At 44.0% G+C, this 20682-nt stretch overlaps 1 protein-coding gene across 1 annotated transcript in view; it reads right to left on the bottom strand.

The window, feature by feature from the left end:
* LOC126176611 (solute carrier family 22 member 5-like) overlaps positions 1-20682 on the bottom strand; it is a 96392-nt gene that overhangs the window by 42635 nt on the left and 33075 nt on the right. The gene's annotated exons all lie outside the window — the stretch shown is intronic.

The following is a 20682-nucleotide window of genomic DNA, read 5'->3' as shown; positions in this document are numbered from 1 at the left end:
CCGGCGAACTCTGTTCCGCCTTAATCTCTGCTCTGATCACGACTTTGTAGTCATTATTTGGCATGCGCTCTAAAGCACCCCTGAACAGCCTGACCAACGCATGATGTTCATGAAGTAGTTGCTGCAAATCTTGAAGAGTTGCTCTTTTCATTGCTGCGTTGATTTCTTGACGTCGATCAAGTTGTTCTTCCAAGTTGCCCATGAAGTATACGTGTAAAAATTTATGCTGTGCATCTTCGAGAGGTAGCAATGATCCAATTCGATGGTGAATCTGTCCTTGTATCTACAAAATTAAATATTACTTATTTACAAACACATTTTTTAGAGTTAGCAAACATAATACGTACGAATAAGTATAGTAAGTTATTCTTCTACTATGTGCAAGTAAAAAATAAATAAATAAATACCTTGAATGTCGGACTAAATCCTCGTTCTTCGATACTGTCTGCCCCAAATGAGGTAATTTGGAAACAACCATTGTATTTTTGGGTGTTTAAAAAAATGACGTGATTCGGGTGTTTCGCCAGAAAGCAATGAACGCAATGGCTCAGGTGGCGGAGTCAATAATGGCAGCTTCACTTTCCAACTAAGGCAGCACAATCCGTGCGTTTCCCCAGAAAACTTCAATGCGCCACAATACTCGCAAACAACGTCCATCGGCCCAATGCAAACACAAGGATGCAAGCAGTAATCAGTGCTGCAATCGTATCAAAACGCATAACGCAAATCGATTCAAATCATCACGTGATAAATCTCTTGTTGTGCGTCGAAAATTATCTACATGTTGATCTCTGTTGTTCGCTCGACGATTTCGCATTGCCAACCGAGCCGTTTCACGGGCTGCCACACTTTGCTCTTGTGACTGATAAGCACGAAGTCGAGCCATACTAACGCGGCGCTCTTCATGGGCAATTTGTTGTTCTTCTTCAGTCCTTTCATTCGCAATGTTTTGTATTCTTCTTGCATTACGGCTTTGTCGAGAAATATTCGATCGTCTTGGTCGCGGTATTGTTAATGGTGACTCAAAGAAAATACAAATTATTTCTTTAAATTTTTAATTAATGATCTATACTAACACTTAACCACAAACGTTTAGCTGTCATTTCCGTTTTGTTATTCCATGTCAGTTGTCTTTTTGTTATACCACGTTTTATGGTGACATTTAGCTGGCATTTGCGTTTTGTTACTCCATGAAAGATGTGTTTTTGTTATACCACGTTTTATAGCGGTCGAACGGGATAAAGGTATCCTATGACCGTCTCCTAGTTCTAAGATACCTCTCCACCAATTTTCAGCCAAATCGGTCCAGACGTTCTTGAGTTATAAATAGTGTAACTAACACGACTTTCTTTTATGTATATAGATAACGTCTATGTAGGGATTGTGATAGTGAAGCCGAATGGTGAACTTGAGTTTACTGGGAGAATTTTGAGAAAGTGTAGCTCATTTGTAAATGAATTCGCATACAGAATAATAGTCAATCTCTTACTCAGTACTGCTGGAATGTTTGGATTCCGCACGAGGTTGGATTAAAGAAAGACATTGAACCAGTTCAGAGGTGGGTTGCTAGATTTCTTATCGGTAGCTTCAAACACCACACAGGTATTATGGACATGCTTCAGGATCGCAAGTGGAAATCTCTGGAGGGAAGGTGACGATCTTTTCAAGGAACACTACTGAGAAAATTTAGAGACCTGGCAATTGAAGCTGACTGCAGAACGATTGTGCTGTCGCTAACATACATCTCATGTTAGAAGCACGGAGGTAAGATATGAGAAATTGGTGCTCATATGGAGACATATAGGGTCATTTTTCCCTCGCTCTGTTTGCCAGTGGAACAGGAAAGGCAATGACTATTACCGCAATAGGGTACCACCTGCCATGCACCGTATGATGGTCTGTGGAGTCTGTACGATATGTAGATGTAATCCAAACTGGTGTCCTTCATTGGCGTCTGCTCACTATCTTGTTGATTTCTTAGGCAGTTATATAGCTGGTGTCTGTGTGTATGTCCCGATCAGTCGGGTGCAGGCAGATTGGTGTGTTGGTCGGAGTCCTCAAACACACTGGGTCAAGTCCAGCCACAGACAGGGATGGAGCTGAAGGCTGCTGCCGAAAATCGCTACCGATGGTCGAGCTGTGCGGAGATGTTGAGGAAATTTAGTATGCCGTACCGCAGTCGTCACTGCGCACTGCTGGCGGACGATGCTGGAGTCTCTTCTGGAGCATGCTGGAGACTGGCACATGCACAGAGGGATGGGTATGTCGCTGTAGTCCTCTGGCGTTTTTGCAGTGGGACGTGCTGCTGTTCTCATACTGAGGAGCGTGTTTGAGGAGAGTTGTGATTTTCGAATGTGTCTGGCTGCCTGGAGGACACGTGGGGTATGGTAACCTGCTGGCTGCGTATGTGTTATGTAATGGCAGGTTACCAGGCGAGTGCTTACACAGATTCTCCACCTTTATTGAGATGGTGAAGCCAGCTAGCCAGAGGCAAGAAGGAGAAAAACAGCGAAACAGTGAAACTTCCAAGAATGGAGAACAGGAGGTGTAAGGAAGTCCGCAAGGTCATAGGACACGACCGCAATGGGAGCACAGTGGGGGGCGAGGGGTGGCAGGGGGGCGGGGGAGGGGGCGATGACTAGACAGAGGCGGTACCAGGCAGGGCCGTACATTAGGCGCAATGTGTGCCTTGGAGCCATCTGTCAGAGGAGAAGGTAAATGTGTGAGTTGGGAATGACCCACACAGAGAAAACAAGTGGCCCAGGAAGGTGTGGAGGAATCAAGGATAGGGGAGGGGGGGGGGGGAGGGTAAGCAGCAGGCAGAAAGAAAGGCAGAATGATGAAAAATGTGGGAGGAGGTCAAATGCTTATGTTAGCACTGTTCGAGAATAGCAGAGTGTTGTCACCATAAGACGGAGAGAGCATGGCAATGGAATGGGAGGATGCTAAGGGCACAAAAATTGAAGGAGAAAGTCTGGAGGAGATGGGAGCATTGAACGGGCTGGCAGTGGGCCACACTGTATACGTATATGTATACCTTATACAAACCCTGTAAACTGACTCGTTTCAATAAAAGAAACATTAAAAATGTTACTAACTACCTACATAGTCCTTCTCAGTACGAAACTGAAAGAGAGTGAGAACAGTGTTCATTGTTGCCAGATTTTGTCCTCCCCCTCCCCACTCCCTCTCATCCTTCACCTTCCACTCATATACTCACTGCCCCTCCACCTTACCCACCCCCTCAGTCCCACCTCCCCACTCCCCTCACCTCACCCTTCCCCCACTGCTCCATTCCCCTACTTCTACTCCCACAACCATGCCCCCCTCCCCCACCCCTTCAATCCCTCTAACCCTATGACATCATTGATAATGTCATGGATAGTTACCAGACTGCAGTCACGCCTCTGTTATTGACTGATTGCCCTATTGCAAAGTGATGGTAAACTGAGGAATGGTAGGAAATTCAAACAGTGCTAGTGTGCTACAGGGTTTTACCCCAGCCAATGATACAACTGTGGAAGTTGGGGTATTATACTAAGTATAAACTGGCCTGAAATTTTAAAAAATGCGGTGGGACATTAATCCGTTAGTGTGAAATTCAAGGGCAGTCTGTGGGACGAGAACCCAATGTGACGATCCGAGGTAGTGACCTGGATATATTAGGACACTCTCTACGATGCCCCAATCAAAGATGGTGACCAAGGGACACTAGGACGTTCACTATGACGTCATAATCTAAGAAGGAAATCCAAGATGGTGAACAGGGGATCTGAGAACAAATCCAAGATGATTTGTCTAGGGCAAGGAGGACAGCCTTTGTGGTTGGAAGATCACTTCTTCCAAGTTTAAAATGGTGCAGGAATTCACAAAATCATCGGTTTTCCCCATTCTTTACAATTCACTTGTGCTATTATTAAACAATTCTACCAACCCCCTCCATTCCCAACGTTGCAACTCGTAATTTTGAAACCCAAGAGCTGACCTGTTCTATCTTTAAAACTGAATAGCCCATATTTGGTTGTGAAACACTTGTCACCATCATATGTAGTGATACAATTGTTCATTTGCACCTTTATTATTGAAAGAAAGAACACAAAGTAGAGAGTTCCTTCGACACTCAGAAATTTCACCACCAGGGCACAGACGGCGTAAAGCCAAATGCTGTTAGTGCCACACCAAGCTGGGTGGAGCTGCGCTACCCTCTCTCCACACTTTGAGTTTCCAGTAAATCCAACATTGGCACCTGTCGTCGTGCCACCAGCATTGTCTAGTGCACCTGATACAAGGAGCAGATACGAAGTCAGCACGTTAAATTCATTTCAGGCAAAGAGTTACCACTATCACTAACGTCTGCACCACTCAAGCATTGGTATAGTGCAGCTATCAAAGTGGTGTTATTCTCAATAACTTTGCAGCTGACTACTAAACCTCCAGATGTCAAACACTCAGGTCGGTACCAAACGTCGTGTGTCGATAGAGTATCAACGAAAACGCCGATTATTTCGTGCTGTGTGCTGTAGTCCAGTAGAAGATGTGTAAATGGTAATTAATAGTAACACCAGAACTCCAGAGTATAGGCAAACAGCATCTGTAAGGTCGTAATGTGAAGATCTCTGGTTACGAGTATGGTAGCTCAGCGTGTTCGGTCAGAGGGTTAGCTGCCTTGTGTAATAAAATAAAAATGAGTGACTGGATCGAAGATGATCCTGAACAGGCGTCATGGGACGTGCGCCCCGACCAGAAACAACGACCAATAACGAACAAAACGTGATCAAAAAAGAAGGCAGGTGAGCTGGTAGAGTGTCATATCGTTGTACTGACGTTCAAACCCACTGATGGCGAATTCTTTTTTTAAAGACTACGCGTGAAATTTTAGTACGCGAGAACATTTTTCTGCCTTGTGAAAGGACGTTTCATAGTTCGTAGTAATGTTGTTTTGGCAGTCTGCCTTCGCTACATTAATTGAAAGTAGCAGTCCTATAGAGTACATTGTGTAGATAGGTGTGGTGGTATCTATACAAATGTACGCTACAGGTTTACTACTTTCAATTAATGAAGCGAAAGCATACTGCCGAAAGAATATAGCTACAAACTCCGAAACGTCCTTTTACGTGGCAGAAAAATGTTCTCCCATATAACAGTTTCACGCGTAATGTGTTAAATAAAATTACGATTAGTGCGTCTGGAACTTGGGATCTTTAGCGCAACAATCTGACGCGCTAACAAGTCGCCTACCAGAGAGTACGTCACAGATATGGTTTGCCTATACTCTGTAGTATTGGCGTTACTTTTAATAACCGTTTACGCATCTTCTACTGGACGACAGCACACAGTACGAACTAAATCGGTGTTTTGGTTGACAATGTATCGTCACACATCTGAGTGTCTGACATATGTAAATTTGGGTGTGAGTGCAAGTGACAGTAAACACATTGTTGTAGGTATGTCCGCAGACCATGAGTTCAGTGTTGTGGTAATTTTTGAAAATCCACAATTTAATGATATGAAGTTAGTGCTTTCAGACCATGAATGGTACCAATTATGTCAGAATTCAGAGCAAATAACTGCAATGCTCAATGATGAACGATCGATGTTCAAATGGCTACATTGTTACTGGATTGTCATACAAAATGTGTTGGAACTACCCAAGAACAGTGAAAATATACAACAACGATAATACCACATAGACCATTCACTAACATGAATCTACAGTCACGAACATGATGTGTGCTAGCTCAGCCATCCAGTGTGCAGTGTATGATCGTCTTGGGAGCTGGGAATATTTTTTGGAAATGTATGGTATGGGTTTACAAATATGACAATTCAGAAAATTTCAATGGAGGTCTTTGCAACTAATTTCGATGTATGTTGTGCCTCAGTATGCAGCTGCATTAGCAACATCATTACCTGGCATTGCTAGATAAGTGTGTGCATATATATATATATATATATATATATATATATATATATATATATATGGTATTTGTATACTTTTAATTGTTAGCTCAAATTTAAAAAGAGAAAACATCAACTTTCTAAACTGTGTTTCATATCATGAAAACAAATTATTGAATAAATTCTCCAGTTGATATAACAAAATTATATTTGACATCCAGAGTGATTTACATATCCAGTAAGAGACGCCCATGTAACATTAACGTATAGGCAAGAGCATGTAGTAGAAGTGCTATGTAAGTACAAACGAATAGTTGTCCATGTATAGCATACATCTATACCTGGTAGACAAGTTCTTGATGCAAGGAGCCGTGAATTTACAGTCGAGGTATTGCTGTATCAAAGAGACATAGAACATTTTTACATGATATAAGTCTTGATAGTTCAGCTGTTGCAATGCCATAGAGTAATGGAGCATTGGCAGCTGTAACAAAATACCTCATGTTACACGAAAATTATTACAAACTGTCCCATTTTACAGAAAAAGCTGTAACAAATTGGCTTTCATTATTTATAAATGTTGTACAGCTTTACATAGTGAACTCTCAAAACTAAGTACCTCAGACAGGTGTAGAAGTAAAAGACTACACAGAACCCACAGAGTGACTTTACAGTCCAAGTCGTCACTATGTCGAAAGGACTTAATACATCTTAAATGAGATAAAACTTATATAACAACTCAACTGATGCAGTGTCATAAAGAGATGATGATGATGATGTTTGGTTTGTGGGGCGCTCAACTGCGTGGTTATCAGCGCCCGTATAATTTCCCAACCTTTGCTCAGTCCAATTTCGCCACTTTCCTGGATGATGATGAAATGATGAGGCAGGTGCAAATCCCTGACCCCGCCGGGAATCGAACCCGGGACCCCGCGCTCGGGAAGCGAGAACGCTACCGCGAGACCACGAGCGGCGGACATCATAAAGAGAGAGAGGGTTAACATTTCAAGCGTTTTGTAGCTGTTGTTGGACTTAGTAGTTCATTATTAGAAGTATGAAACATACAAAATATCTGTGTGAGAGAGATCACGATCAAGAAAACTTTCTGCAGCTACAGTGGAATCGTTCTTTGACTTAATAAATTACATTTCTTACTGGAAAATACTATACATTATATTTTATGTGCCAAATTTGACTCATATCAATGCCATCAGCAACCTTTTCATTTTGTGTCACACAGTATCGATGATGGAACGTACAGAAATGTGCTATTAAGCAATGATTACCATTTCTCAAAAAGAGGCAATACATCATTGATAACGTGTTGTGGCCAGCATCTTCTGAGCAGTGAAGTTTCACTCATGGCTCTGTTCTGAGTAGACATAGGGGCAGCCAGTTGTGGGCTGTCCACCTGCATCTCATCAAGAGGCCATTCTCACCAGAGAATCCCGTTTCAGGTACGTGAGCAGAGTTATTCCGCCTGTAAATGGCTTATGCACCTAGTTTATTGATTTCCACTCTTGTAAAAATTTCATTCTTTTTTAATCACGTACACCGCTCAGACACAACATAATGACCACCTACCTAGTAGCCGGTATGTCCACCTTTGGCACGGATAACAGTAGCGACTCAGCGCGATTTGGAAGCAAAGACGACTTGGTCGGTCACTGGTGTGAGTTGACACCGCATCTACACACACAGGTCACCTAATTCTCTTAACTCCGTGGAGGTGCGCGATGACCTCTGATGACACATTCAATCTCATCCCAGACGTGTTTGATCGGGTTTGGATCTGACGAGTTGGGGGGCCAGCACACCAATTGCAACTCGCCACTGTGTACCTCGAACCACCCCATCACACTCCTGAGCTCGTGACACGGCCCATTCCCTTGTTGAAAAATGTCACTGCCATCCGGAAACATGATCGTCATGAAGGGATGTAGGTGGTCTGCAATCAGTATGTGATACTCCCTTGTCCGCCATGGTGCCTTGCACGAGCTCCACTGGACCCATGGATGCCCAAGTGAACGTTCCCCAGAGCATAATGGAGTCACTGCCAGCTTGTCTCTGTCCAGCAGTACAGGTGTCAAGGAGCTGTTCCCCTGGAAGACTACAGATTCGCGCCCTCCCATCGGCATGATGAAGATGTGGTTTCATCAGACCATGCAACGCCCTGCCACTGCTCCAACGTTCAGTGCCAATGGTTGCGTGGCGATTTCAATAGTAGTTCCCAATGTTGTGGTGTTTACATTGGCATATGCACGGGCCATTGGCCGCGAAGGCCCATCGTTAGATGTGTTCAGACACTCTTGTACCCTGCCCAGGAGTTAAAACCTGATGTTAGTTCCGCTACAGATCGCCGCCTTTCCTGTTTTTCAAGTCTGCCCAGCCTGTGACATCCAACGTCGATAATGAGGGACGGCCGCCCAACCTCACGATGTCTGGCTGGCTTCACCACTTGTCGAAGACACTCATCGCAGTACTCCTTGAACATCTGACAAGTCGTGCAGTTTCCGAAATGCTCGTGCCGAGTCTCTGGGTCATCACATTCTGCCTTCGGTCAAACTCAGATGTATTGCGCTCCTTCCCCATTCTACACGAGGACAGAACTCAGATCGATACTATGTGCACCGTGTTTGTGTCTGACTAACAGTCATTCCTCCTCAGGCGATGTTCCTATCGCCTGGACGTGTTTATATCAATAGTAGGTCGGTAGTCATAATGTTCTGACCGATCAGTGTGTATTTGCCATGCTGTTGAGGGCTATAACTCGACTTCTAAATAAGAAAAAGTGTGTTTCATTCTCCATTTTCGTTTGTAAGTGGCTGCAGCACATAGGAAAGACGAGTTTATAGAATAACAAGCAATTATCATAATTTTCATCATAGCTTTCATCAACCCCATATATAATTTTTTATGGATTTAAAGAACCTGCTCTTTCCACGGTTTCTCACCCACTGCACCAGGATGCCAGATGCGCATCTCCCTTTTTCATAGATTGCCCGGCGCGCCGAATGGAATCGGGGTTTGAGGCGCCATGTCACGGATTGCGCAGTCCCTCCCGCCAGAGGTTCGAGTCCTCCCTCGGGCATGGGTGTCTGTGTTGTTCTTAGTATAAGTTAGTGTAAGTTAGTTTAAGTAGTGTGAAACCCTAGGGACCGACGACCTTAGCAGCTTGGTCCCTTAGGAATTCACACACACACACACACACACACACACACACACACAGATAGCCACTGCAGAATTTACGTGTGGGTTATTGTTCATTTTTAAACTGGGAAGAATTTTCAGTTCCCATCACAGTTTCAATGCGCGGTAACACACAAGTGTGCTTCTCGCATTTAAAATTCTCTGCTCCTCCTACCATTTTATGTCACATGGGCTGTGACTGCAGAGCCATTACAAACAGTATCACAACATGTTAGGCATTTCAATTGGCAGTACGAAATTCAAATGGCTCTGAGCATTATGGGACTTATCATCTGAGGTCATCAGTCCCCTAGAACTTAGAACTACTTAAACATAACTAACCTAAGGACATCACACATATCCATGCCCGAGGCAGGGTTCGAACCTGCGACCGTAGCGATCGCGCGATTCCAGACTGAAGCGCCTTGAACCGCTAGGCCACACCGGCCGGCAACTGGCAGTACGCAATGTACAGTATTTCCAGTGCGACCAGGTGGCTTTTGCCAGGGGCAGTGGCAGGATAACTCTGGCGTTGGTCCAACACAGGCTGACAAGGGACTCTAGATTCATGGTACATGGCTATATGCAGCTTACGGCCTGGTGGTGAACTTTGCAAGTATGGCAGAGAGCCCTCCCGGTGCTGTATTCGCTCAAATAACAAAGGTGCAAGTGAATACATATCCCACTGGATATTACGAGGGGCGTTTGAAAAGTGCGCGCAAAAATTAAAACTACTTCGTGTTTGGGGTAAACCTTTTTTATTTTTCGACATAGTCTCCTTTTAGACTTATACACTTCGTGCAACGCTGTTCTAATTTGTTGATCCCTTCCAAATAATAGGAATCGTCCAAGTCTGCAAAATAGCTATTAGTTGCTGCTATCACCTCCTCGTTTGAATAAAATCTTGGTCCCGCCAGCCAGTTCTTCAAATTGGGGAACAGATAGTAGTCCGAGGGAGAATAGGGGGATGTGAAACGAGTTGGAATCCTATTTCCATTAATTTTGCGACCACAACTGCTGAGGTGTGTGCTGATGCATTGTGGTGATGGAAAATGACTTTTTTGCGGTCCAATCGCCAGCGCTTTTCTTGCAGCTCGGTTTCCAAACGGTCCAATAACGATGAATAATATGCACCTGTAATTCTTTTATCCTTTTCCAGATATTCGATGAGGATTAACCCTTGCGAATCCCAAATGACAGTCACCTTAACCTTTCCGACCGAAGGAATGGTCTTCGCCTTTTTTGGTGCAGATTCTCCCTTGGTAACCCATTTTTTAGACTGTTGTTTGGTCTCAGGAGTATAGTAATGTATCGATGTTTCATTCACGGTGACGAAACGACGCTTAAAGTCCTGTGGATTCTTCCTGAACAGCTGCAAACCATCCTTGCAACACTTCACACGATTCCGTTTATGATCAAGTGTGAGCAATGGCGGAACCCATCTTGCGGATGGCTTTCTCATCTCCAAATGTTTATGCAAAATATTGTGTACAAGTTCATTCGAGATGCCCACAGCATTAGCACTATCACGCACCTTAACTCTTCTACATCTACATCTACATCTACATCTACATTTATACTCCGCAAGCCACCCAACGGTGTGTGGCGGAGGGCACTTTACGTGCCACTGTCATTACCCCTTTCCTGTTCCAGTCGCGTATGGTTCGCGGGAAGAACGACTGTCTGAAAGCCTCCGTGCGCGCTCTAATCTCTCTAATTTTATATTGGTGATCTCCTCGGGAGGTATAAGTAGGGGGAAGCAATATATTCGATACCTCATCCAGAAACGCACCCTCTCGAAACCTGGAGAGCAAGCTACACCGCGATGCAGAGCGCCTCTCTAGCAGAGTCTGCCACTTGAGTTTATTAAACATCTCCGTAACGCTATCACGGTTACCAAATAACCCTGTGACGAAACGCGCCGATCTTTTTTGGATCTTCTCTATCTCCTCCGTCAACCCGATCTGGCACGGATCCCACACTGATGAGCAATACTCAAGTATAGGTCGAACGAGTGTTTTGTAAGCCACCTCCTTTGTTGGTGGACGACATTTTCTAAGCACTCTCCCAATGAATCTCAACCTGGTACCCGCCTTACCAACAATTAATTTTATATGATCATTCCACTTCAAATCGTTCCGCACGCATGCTCCCAGATATTTTACAGAAGTAACTGCTACCAGTGTTTGTTCCGCTATCATATAATCATACAATAATGGATCCTTCTTTCTATGTATTCGCAATACATTATATTTGTCTATGTTAAGGGACAGTTGCCACTCCCTGCACCAAGTGCCTATCCGCTGCAGATCTTCCTGCACTTCGCAACAATTTTCTAATGCTGCACCTTCTCTGTATACTACAGCATCATCCGAGAAAAGCCGCATGTAACTTCCGACACTATCTACTAGGTCATTTAAATATATTGTGAAAAGCAATGGTCCCATAACACTCCCCTGTGGCACGCCAGAGGTTACTTTAACGTCTGTAGACGTCTCTCCATTGATAACAACATGCCGTGTTCTGTTTGCTAAAAACTCTTCAATCCAACCACACAGCTGGTCTGATGTTCCGTAGGCTCTTACTTTGTTTATCAGGCGACAGTGCGGAACTGTATCGAACGCCTTCCGAAAGTCAAGAAAAGTAGCATCTACCTGGGAGCCTGTATCTAATATTTTCTGGGTCTCTTGAACAAATAAAGCGAGTTGAATCTCACACGATCGCTGTTTCCGGAATTCATGTTGATTCCTACATAGTAGATTTTGGGTTTCCAAAAACGACATGATACTCGAGCAAAAAACATGTTCTAAAATTCTACAACAGATCGACGTCAGAGATATAGGTCTATAGTTTTGCGCATCTGCTCGACGACCCTTCTTGAAGACTGGGACTACCTGTGCTCTTTTCCAATCATTTGGAACCCTCCGTTCCTCTAGAGACTTGCAGTACACGGCTGTTAGAAGGGAGGCAAGTTCTTTCACGTACTCTGTGTAGAATCGAATTGGTATCCCGTCAGGTCCAGTGGAATTTCCTCTGTTGAGTGATTCCAGTTGCTTTTCTATTCCTTGGACACTTATTTCGAAGTCAGCCATTTTTTCGTTTGTGTGAGGATTTAGAGAAGGAACTGCAGTGCGGTCTTCCTCTGTGAAACAGCTTTGGAAAAAGGTGTTTAGTATTTCAGCTTAACGCGTGTCATCCTCTGTTTCCCGGAGTGTCTGGATATGCTGTTTCGAGCCACTTACTGATTTAACGTAAGACCAGAACTTCCTAGGATTATCTGTCAAGTCGGTACATAGAATTTTACTTTCGAATTCACTGAACGCTTCACGCATAGTCCTCCTTACGCTAACTTTGACATCGTTTAGCTTCTGTTTGTCTGAGAGGTTTTGGCTGCGTTTAAACTTGGAGTGAAGCTCTCTTTGCTTTCGCAGTGGTTTCCTAACTTTGTTGTTGTACCACGGTGGGTTTTTCCCGTCCCTCACAGTTTTACTCGGCACGTGCCTGTCTAAAACGCATTTTACGATTGCCTTGAACTTTTTCCATAAACATTCAACATTGTCAGTGTCAGAACAGAAATTTTCGCCTTGATCTGTTAGGTAGTCTGAAATCTGCCTTCTATTACTCTTGCTAAACAGATAAACCTTCCTCCCTTTTTTTATATTCCTAGTAACTTCCATAATCAGGGATGTTGCAACGGCCTTATGATCACTGAGGACGACGGTTCAATTCCGTCTCCGGCCATCCTGATTTAGTTTTTCCGTGATTTCCCTAAATCGTTTCAGGCAAATGCCGGGATGGTTCCTTTGAAAGGGCACGGCCGATTTCCTTCCCAATCCTTCCCTAACCCGAGCTTGCGCTCCGTCTCTAATGACCTCGTTGTCGACGGGACGTTAAACACTAACCACCACCACCATGATCACTGATTCCCTGTTCTGCACATACAGAGTCGAAAAGTTCGGGTCTGTTTGTTATAAGTAGGTCCAAGATGTTATCTCCACGAGTCGGTTCACTGTTTAATTGCTCGAGGTTATTTTCGGATAGTGCACTCAGTATAATGTCACTCGATGCTCTGTCCCTACCACCCGTCCTAAACATCTGAGTGTCCCAGTCTATATCCGGTAAATTGAAATCTCCACCTAAGACTATAACATGCTGAGAAAATTTATGTGAAATGTATTCCATATTTTCTCTCAGTTGTTCTGCCACTAATGCTGCTGAGTCGGGAGGTCGGTAAAAGAAGCCATTTATTAACCTAGCTCGGTTGTTGAGTGTAACCTCCACCTATAATAATTCACAGGAACTATCCACTTCTACTTCACTACGGGATAAACTACTACTAACAGCGACGAACACTCCACCACCGGTTGCATGCAATCTATCCTTTCTAAACACCGTCTGTACCTTTGTAAAAATTTCGGCAGAATTTATCTCTTCTGTCATCCATCACCATATCCTGGATTTTATCAATGATTTCTGGAGTTGTAACTTCCACAGGGCGTCCAGAACGTTCAGCATCACTTGTGCCCATATGGGCAGTCTGAAAATTTTGAAACCACTTATAAACTGTTCTAATCGAATGTGCAGAGTCATCGTAATGTTTATCAAGCTTCTCTTTGGTCTCCTGAGGCGTTTTGCATGTCATAAAGTAATGTTTAATCAGCACATGAAATTGTTTTTTGTCCTTGTTTTGAAAATCACTCGACTTCCTTGATTCACATTAATACCAAACAAAAACAAGTGGACCAATACGGCTGAAACTTGGTGTGCGCTCTTTCCAAAGATGCTACTAACTGCTACTCTGAGTGGCCTGGCGGTTCTAGGCGCTACAGTCTGGAACCGCGTGACCGCTACAATCGCAGATTCGTATCCTGACCGGGGCATGAATGTGTGTGATGTCCTTAGGTTAGTTAGGTTTAAGTAGTTCTAAGTTCTAGGGGACTGATGATCTCAGAAGTTAAGTCCCATAGTGCTCAGAGCCATTTGAACCATTTGCTACTAACTAAACATGACCTCGATACGCGCCGGTGGTGCCATCTCTCGGACTTTGCACGAACTTTTCAAACGCCCCTTGCATAATGACAAGTATTTGACAACAATATGTGATACATTCCGTTTTAAAGGTAGAACAAGTCAGCTCTTGAGATTCAAACGAAGGTTGACAATTATCGGAACTGCAATTTTATAGGAGTGGGGGAGGAATTATTTAAGCATAGTACAAGCGTATCATGTGCAAGAGTGAACAGTACCATCATCAGAGTGGGGAAAACCGATGATTTATCGAATGTCCGGCCATTTTCAGATTGGGGTTGCACCCCTCTACCATCCTCCACACCTACAAATCCTTAATCCGTCCCATCCTCTGTTATGCCAGTCCTGCCTGGATATCTGCCACCCCCTCCCCCAAATTCTATCAGTCCCTCCAGATCCTTGAGCGTCATGCACTCCGCCTCGCCTTCCGTATCCGCCTCCCGTCCCCCACGCAGATCCTCTATGATCTCATTCCTTTCCCCCATCTGCTCCTCTTCCTCGAACATATCCACATCCTCTACACCTCCCGCCGTCTTGAACCCCCTCACCCCCTGGTTGCTCCTCTCCTCTCCCATCCCCGCCCCCTGCCACGTCTTCACCGTTGTGTTCCCCCTACCCTCCATCTCTACACCCTCCATCTCCTTTCCCAAGGTGGCTTCCGTCAACTCCCCCTCCCGGATGATGCCCTCTCTCCCTCCATTTATCCTTCCTATCAACTCTGATCCTCCCTCCCCCTCCTTTCCTCTGTCCTTTCCCTGGGCTCCCTCTTCCCCCCCCCCTTCCATCCTGTTTCCTCCCCACTACACCTCTCCCTACCTCCCTTCTCCCCCCCAGTCCTTTTGTATTCCCTCCTCTGCCTACCCCCCTATCTGTCGCGTCTGCCCCCCACCCCTCTTATGGGTCCTCATCCTCCATCAGCTCCTTTCCCGGTTCCCCCCCTTCGCTTTTACTCTCCTTTCCCCCCTTTTTTGTTTTCCCATCTTCTGTCCAGTTTCCCCCCACCTGCTCTCGACTGTGGTGTCACATTTGCCGACTTTTTCGTGCAGTGTTCCAGTGACTATTCAGTGTTGTTTGTCTTTCACGTGTTGCGAACAGAAACCATGCTGTCGCTGGGTGTGAATTTTATATCCTTTGCGAACAGAATCCAGACTGTCGCCGTGTTTTTTAATTGTCTATTGTTTTCCCTGTCTGCTCCGTATGTATTTTTATTCGCATCATCATCCCTCTGTTGTTTGTTTTAAGTTCCGCGTTTTCTTTTCGCCTTGTTACTCTCTAAGTCCCCGATTTTATCGCCTGTTTTTTATTATTATTTGTTCTCCTGCTCTTTGTCAGAAAATCTGTAGGCTGAAGAGCGGCATACTAAGCTGCTGCCAGCCCGCCCCCTTCGGGGGGAATTGAAATTCAATAAAGAAAAAAAAAATCAGATTAGATTAAGGGATCCTACAACCATCAGGTCGTCCTCATTTCCATATGTCCACCATCTTAGATGTAAGTGACATGGCGTCTATGTAGACTGTCCTCATATCTCCAGGTCACTATCTGGGGTCGCCGTCTTGGATTGTAATATCATACGTACTGTCCTCGTATCTGCAGACCGTCATATTGGATCACAATCTTGTATTCTCAGGCCATAGAGACTGCCCTTGTATCCTCAGATCGTCAGCTTACATTGATTTCTTGGATTCTGACGTCATACAGACGTTTTGGTTTAGAATGTTACGATATTGTGGCGAGGGGCTTTAAATTTCTATGAGCACTGTAAACATGTACCTCCAAACAAACATAATATTTACCATGTAACTTTGATTTACCATGGACTCTACCTCCGAAAATGACGTATAAAATTCAAAATCCATCCCAACATATACATTTTGAACACATGTTAAAAACACTTTCGAGAACATAGTGTATACTTTTCACATAGGGAGAAACAACACTTGTACAAGAAAACCTGAAGGCACCCAAGATGAGATGCCAGCCCAGAATCCACAAGACCGCCATTCCCATGAGGTGAATTGTAAATGATTGTGTACCTCCTACAAACCTACTAACAGTGCAGATGCAATCTCTGTTAATTCAGTATTATACATCTGAAAGTTGTAGGACAAGAAAAATTGCTATTTAGCTAAGAATACAACAGATAATAAAGAAATCATGTACAACAATGTTGCTTTGCTTCGATTAAAAAGGTCTTTAAACTAACTGAAGAAAACCTGATGAAACACAAGCAGCTTCCTCAGGAACATGTGGATGAAACAATAACATTGTTACAGTTAATAATACAACAAAACTGTTTTGAATTCAATTAGGAGTACTACGGTCAAAGATGTTTACCTATGAGTTTATCTATTTCCGGGACACTAGTCAACATCTTCATGAATCATACCGAAAAACTAGTATTTGAAATTCTGTTAACAAAGAGAGGTTACAATGTCATCTACTGATACAAGTAGATGGATGACATAAAATACACTGAACAGCCTAGGAAACTGGTACACTTGCCTAATATAGTGTAGGGCCCCGCAAACACGCATAAGTTCCGCAACACAGTGTGGCATGGAGTCGATTAATGTCTGGAATACTGCTGAAGAGAAATGACACCATGGGAGCAGGGCTATCCATAAATCCGTAAGAGTACCACAGGGTGGAGAGCTCTCCTGAACAGCACGTTGCAATGCATCCCAAGTATGATCAATAATGTTCATGTCTAGGGAATTAGGTGGCCAGCGAAAGTGTTTAAACTCAAAAGAGTGTTTCTGGAGATACTCTGAGGCAATTCTGGACGTGTGGGGTGTCGCCTTGTACTGCTGGAATTGCCCTAGTCTGTCGGAATGCGGAATGCATTATGGACATGAGTGGATGCAGGGGATCAGACAGGATGCTAACATACGTGTCACCTGTCAGAGTCGTATCACTCCAACTGCACACTTCCCACACTATTAAATGGACTCTGTCAGCTTGAACAGTCCCCTGCTGGCATGCAGGTACCATGGATTTATGATGTTGTCTCCATACCCATACACGTCCATCCGCTTGATACAATTAGAAACGAGACTCGTCCGACCAGGCAACAAGTTTGCAGTCATCAACAGGCCAATGTCGGGGTTCACTGGCCCAGGCGAGACGTAGAGCTTTGTGTTGTGCAGTCATCAAGAGTACAGGAATGGGACTTCAGCTCAGAAAGCCCATATCGATTATGTTTCTTTGAATGATTCGGAAGCTGACACTTACTGATGACCTAGCATTGAAATCTGTAGCAATTTGCGGATGGGTTGCACTTCTTTCACGTGGAACGATTCTCTTCAGTCGGCGTTGCCCCCTCTCTTGCAGCATCTTTTTCCAGCCGCAGTGACGTCGGAGATTTGATGTTTTACTGGATTCCGATATTCACAATACACTCGTGGAATGACCGTACGGGAAAATCCCCACTACATCGGTATCTCGCAGATGCTGTGCCCCATCGCTCGTGCACCGACTATAACACCACGTTCAAAGTCACATAAATCTTGATAACCTGCCATTACAACAGCAGTAACCAATCTAACAATTGCGCCACTTCTTCTTCTTTTTCATTGTATTTAAATACCCCATTGGGGCGGGCTGGCAGCAGCACATGAGCTGCTCTTCAGCCGAAAGACGTAGAACATACAATAGAAGAATTTAAAAATAACATAAAGGAGGAAATATGGTGGACATAGATATAAAAAAGGGGGAACATTATGGAAGACAATGGACAAAAAGGGGCGACTGTAAAATGGAGATAAGAACCGTAAAAAAGTAGCACACACAAAAAAACAATACACTGGGACAATTAAAACAACACAAGGCGAAGTACGACCGGCGGATAAAAGTATCGACGGTCGATGTACAGGGGAACAGCACCAAACACTACACTGACATAGCACACAGATGTTGTTGTTGTTGTTGTGGTCTTCAGTCCTGAGACTGGTTTGATGCAGCTCTCCATGCTACTCTATCCTGTGCAAGCTTCTTCATCTCCCAGTACTTACTGCAACCTACATCCTTCTGAATCTGGTTAGTGTATTCATCTCTTGGTCTCTCCCTACGATTTTTACCCTCCACGCTGCCCTCCAATGCTACATATGTGATCCCTTGATGCCTCAGAACATGTCTTACCAACCGGTCCCTTCTTCTTATCAAGTTGTGCCACAAACTCCTCTTCTCTCCAATTCTATTCAATACCTCCTCATTAGTTATGTGATCTACCCATCTAATCGTCAGCATTCTTCGGTAGCACCACATTTCGAAAGCTTCGATTCTCTTCTTGTCCAAACTACGAGAACTATCCACAAAGTACATTACGTTTTGGAATTAAAAATAAATAAAGTATTGAAATTTTTTTGTTATATACAGATGAAAGCCACACTTAAATACTACTTTTCTACATAGTTGCCATTTAAATTAAGGCACTTATCGTAGCGAAGGACGAGCTTGGAAATTCCTTCGTCTTCTTGAAGATGAGCGTCGTCATCAAAACGCTGCATAGCCAACCACTTCTTCATTGCTGGGAATAAGTGGAAGTCGCTCGGTGCCAGGTCGGGACTGTACGGCGGATGAGGAAACAACTCCCACTTAAAAGATTCGAGGACTTCACGAGTGGCATTTGCTGTGTGGGCCCGGGCGTTGTCGTGAATCAGCAAGATCTTTGAGCCCATCTTTCCCCTGCGCTTCATTTGTATTGCTCTTCTGAGGTTGTGCAGAGTTTGGCAATACCTTTGAGAGTTTATTGTAGTGCCTCTTTCCAGGAAATCCACAAAAATCACACCTTTTCTGTCCCAAAAGACAGTCGCCATCACCTTCCTTGCCGACATTGTCTGCATGCATTTCTTGGGTTTTGGTGGCGGGTTATGTGACCCCACTGCATTGACTGCAATTTTGTCTCGCAGTTCACATGCTTCACCCATGTTTCGTCACCAGCAACGATGCAATCGAGTAATGAGTCGCCATCTTTCTCGTAAGCGTCCAAAAACGTTAAGGCTGCAGCCATTCGCTGATTTTTGTGAATCTCTGTCAAGATTTTTGGTATCCATCTTGCACAAAACTTGTAACCAAGCTTTCCGGTAATGATTTCGTGCAACAAACTTTGTGAAATTTGTGGAAAACTCATAGAGAGTTCCGTTATTGTGAAATTACGGATTTAACGGACCGCGGCATCGGCTTTTTCCACAAATTCGGCAGTCACTATGCTGAGTCTTCCACTTCGGTCTTCGTCGTGAACGTTAGTTCGGCCATTTTTAAATTTTATGACCCATTGACGCACTCCAACTTTAGTGATTATGTTGCCCCCATACACTTTACAAAACTGCCGATAGATTTCTATCGGTGCACAGTTTCTTGCAGTCAGAAACCTTATTACAGCACGGACTTCACACTTCGCGGCATTTTCATTTAACGCTGACATTTCAAACCGTCACAGTAACTCAACAGAGTACAGCACGAACCTCTCACTAGCACGGCAGGATGTCGACTGAGCGGCGGAATGCCATGAAACCAAGATGACCACGCTAGCCCCGCCCCTAACGGACACAAACGAAAACGTAATGTACTTTGTGGATAGCCGTCGTATTTATCGCCCATGTTTCACTTCCATACATGGCTACACTCCATACAAATACTTTCAGAAACGACTTCCTGACACTTAAATCTATACTCGATGTTAACAAATTCCTCTTCTTCAGAAACGCTTTCCTTGCCATTGCCAGTCTACATTTTATATCCTCTCTACTTAGTCCATCGTCAGTTATTTTGATCCCCAAATAGAAAAACTCCTTTAGTACTTTAAGTGTCTCATTACCTAGTCTAGTTCCCTCAGCATCATCCGACTTAATTGGACTACATTCCATTATTTCCATTTTGCTTTTGTTGATGTTCATCTTATATCCTCTTTTCAAGACACTGTCCATTCCGTTCATCTGCTCTTCCAAGTCCTTTGCCGTCTGACATAATTACAATGTCATCGGCGAACCTCAAAGTTTTTATTTCTTCTCCATGGATTTTAATACCTACTCCGAATTTTTCTCCTGTTTCCTTTACTGCTTGCTCAATATACAGATTGAATAACATCGGGGAGATGCTACAACCCTGTCTCACTCCCTTCCCAACCACTGCTTCCCTTTCAGGCCCCTCAACTCTTATAACTGCCATCTGGTTTCTGTACAAATCGTAAATAGCATTTCGCTCCCTGTATTTTACCCCTGCCACCTTCAGAATTTGAAAGAGAGGATTCCAGTCAACATTGTCAAAATCTTTCTCTAAGTCTACAAATGCTAGAAATGTAGGTTTGCCTTTCCTTAATCTTTATTCTAAGATAAGTCGTAAGGTCAGTATTGCCTCATGAGTGCCAACATTTCTACGGAATCCAAACTGATCTTCCGCGAGGTCGGCTTCTACCAGTTTTTCCATTCGTCTGTAAAGAATTCGCGTTAGTATTTTGCAGCTGTGACTTATTAAATTGATGGTTCGGTAATTTTCACATGTGTCAACACCTGCTTTCTTTGGGATTGGAATTATTATACTCTTCTTGAAGTCTGCGGGTATTTCGCCTGT

The sequence above is a fragment of the Schistocerca cancellata genome, chromosome 3 (assembly GCF_023864275.1).
Source record: "Schistocerca cancellata isolate TAMUIC-IGC-003103 chromosome 3, iqSchCanc2.1, whole genome shotgun sequence".
Lineage (NCBI taxonomy): Eukaryota > Metazoa > Arthropoda > Insecta > Orthoptera > Acrididae > Schistocerca > Schistocerca cancellata.
The sequence above is the reverse complement of the archived record's forward strand: the minus strand, read 5'-3'. Positions and strand labels throughout refer to the sequence as shown.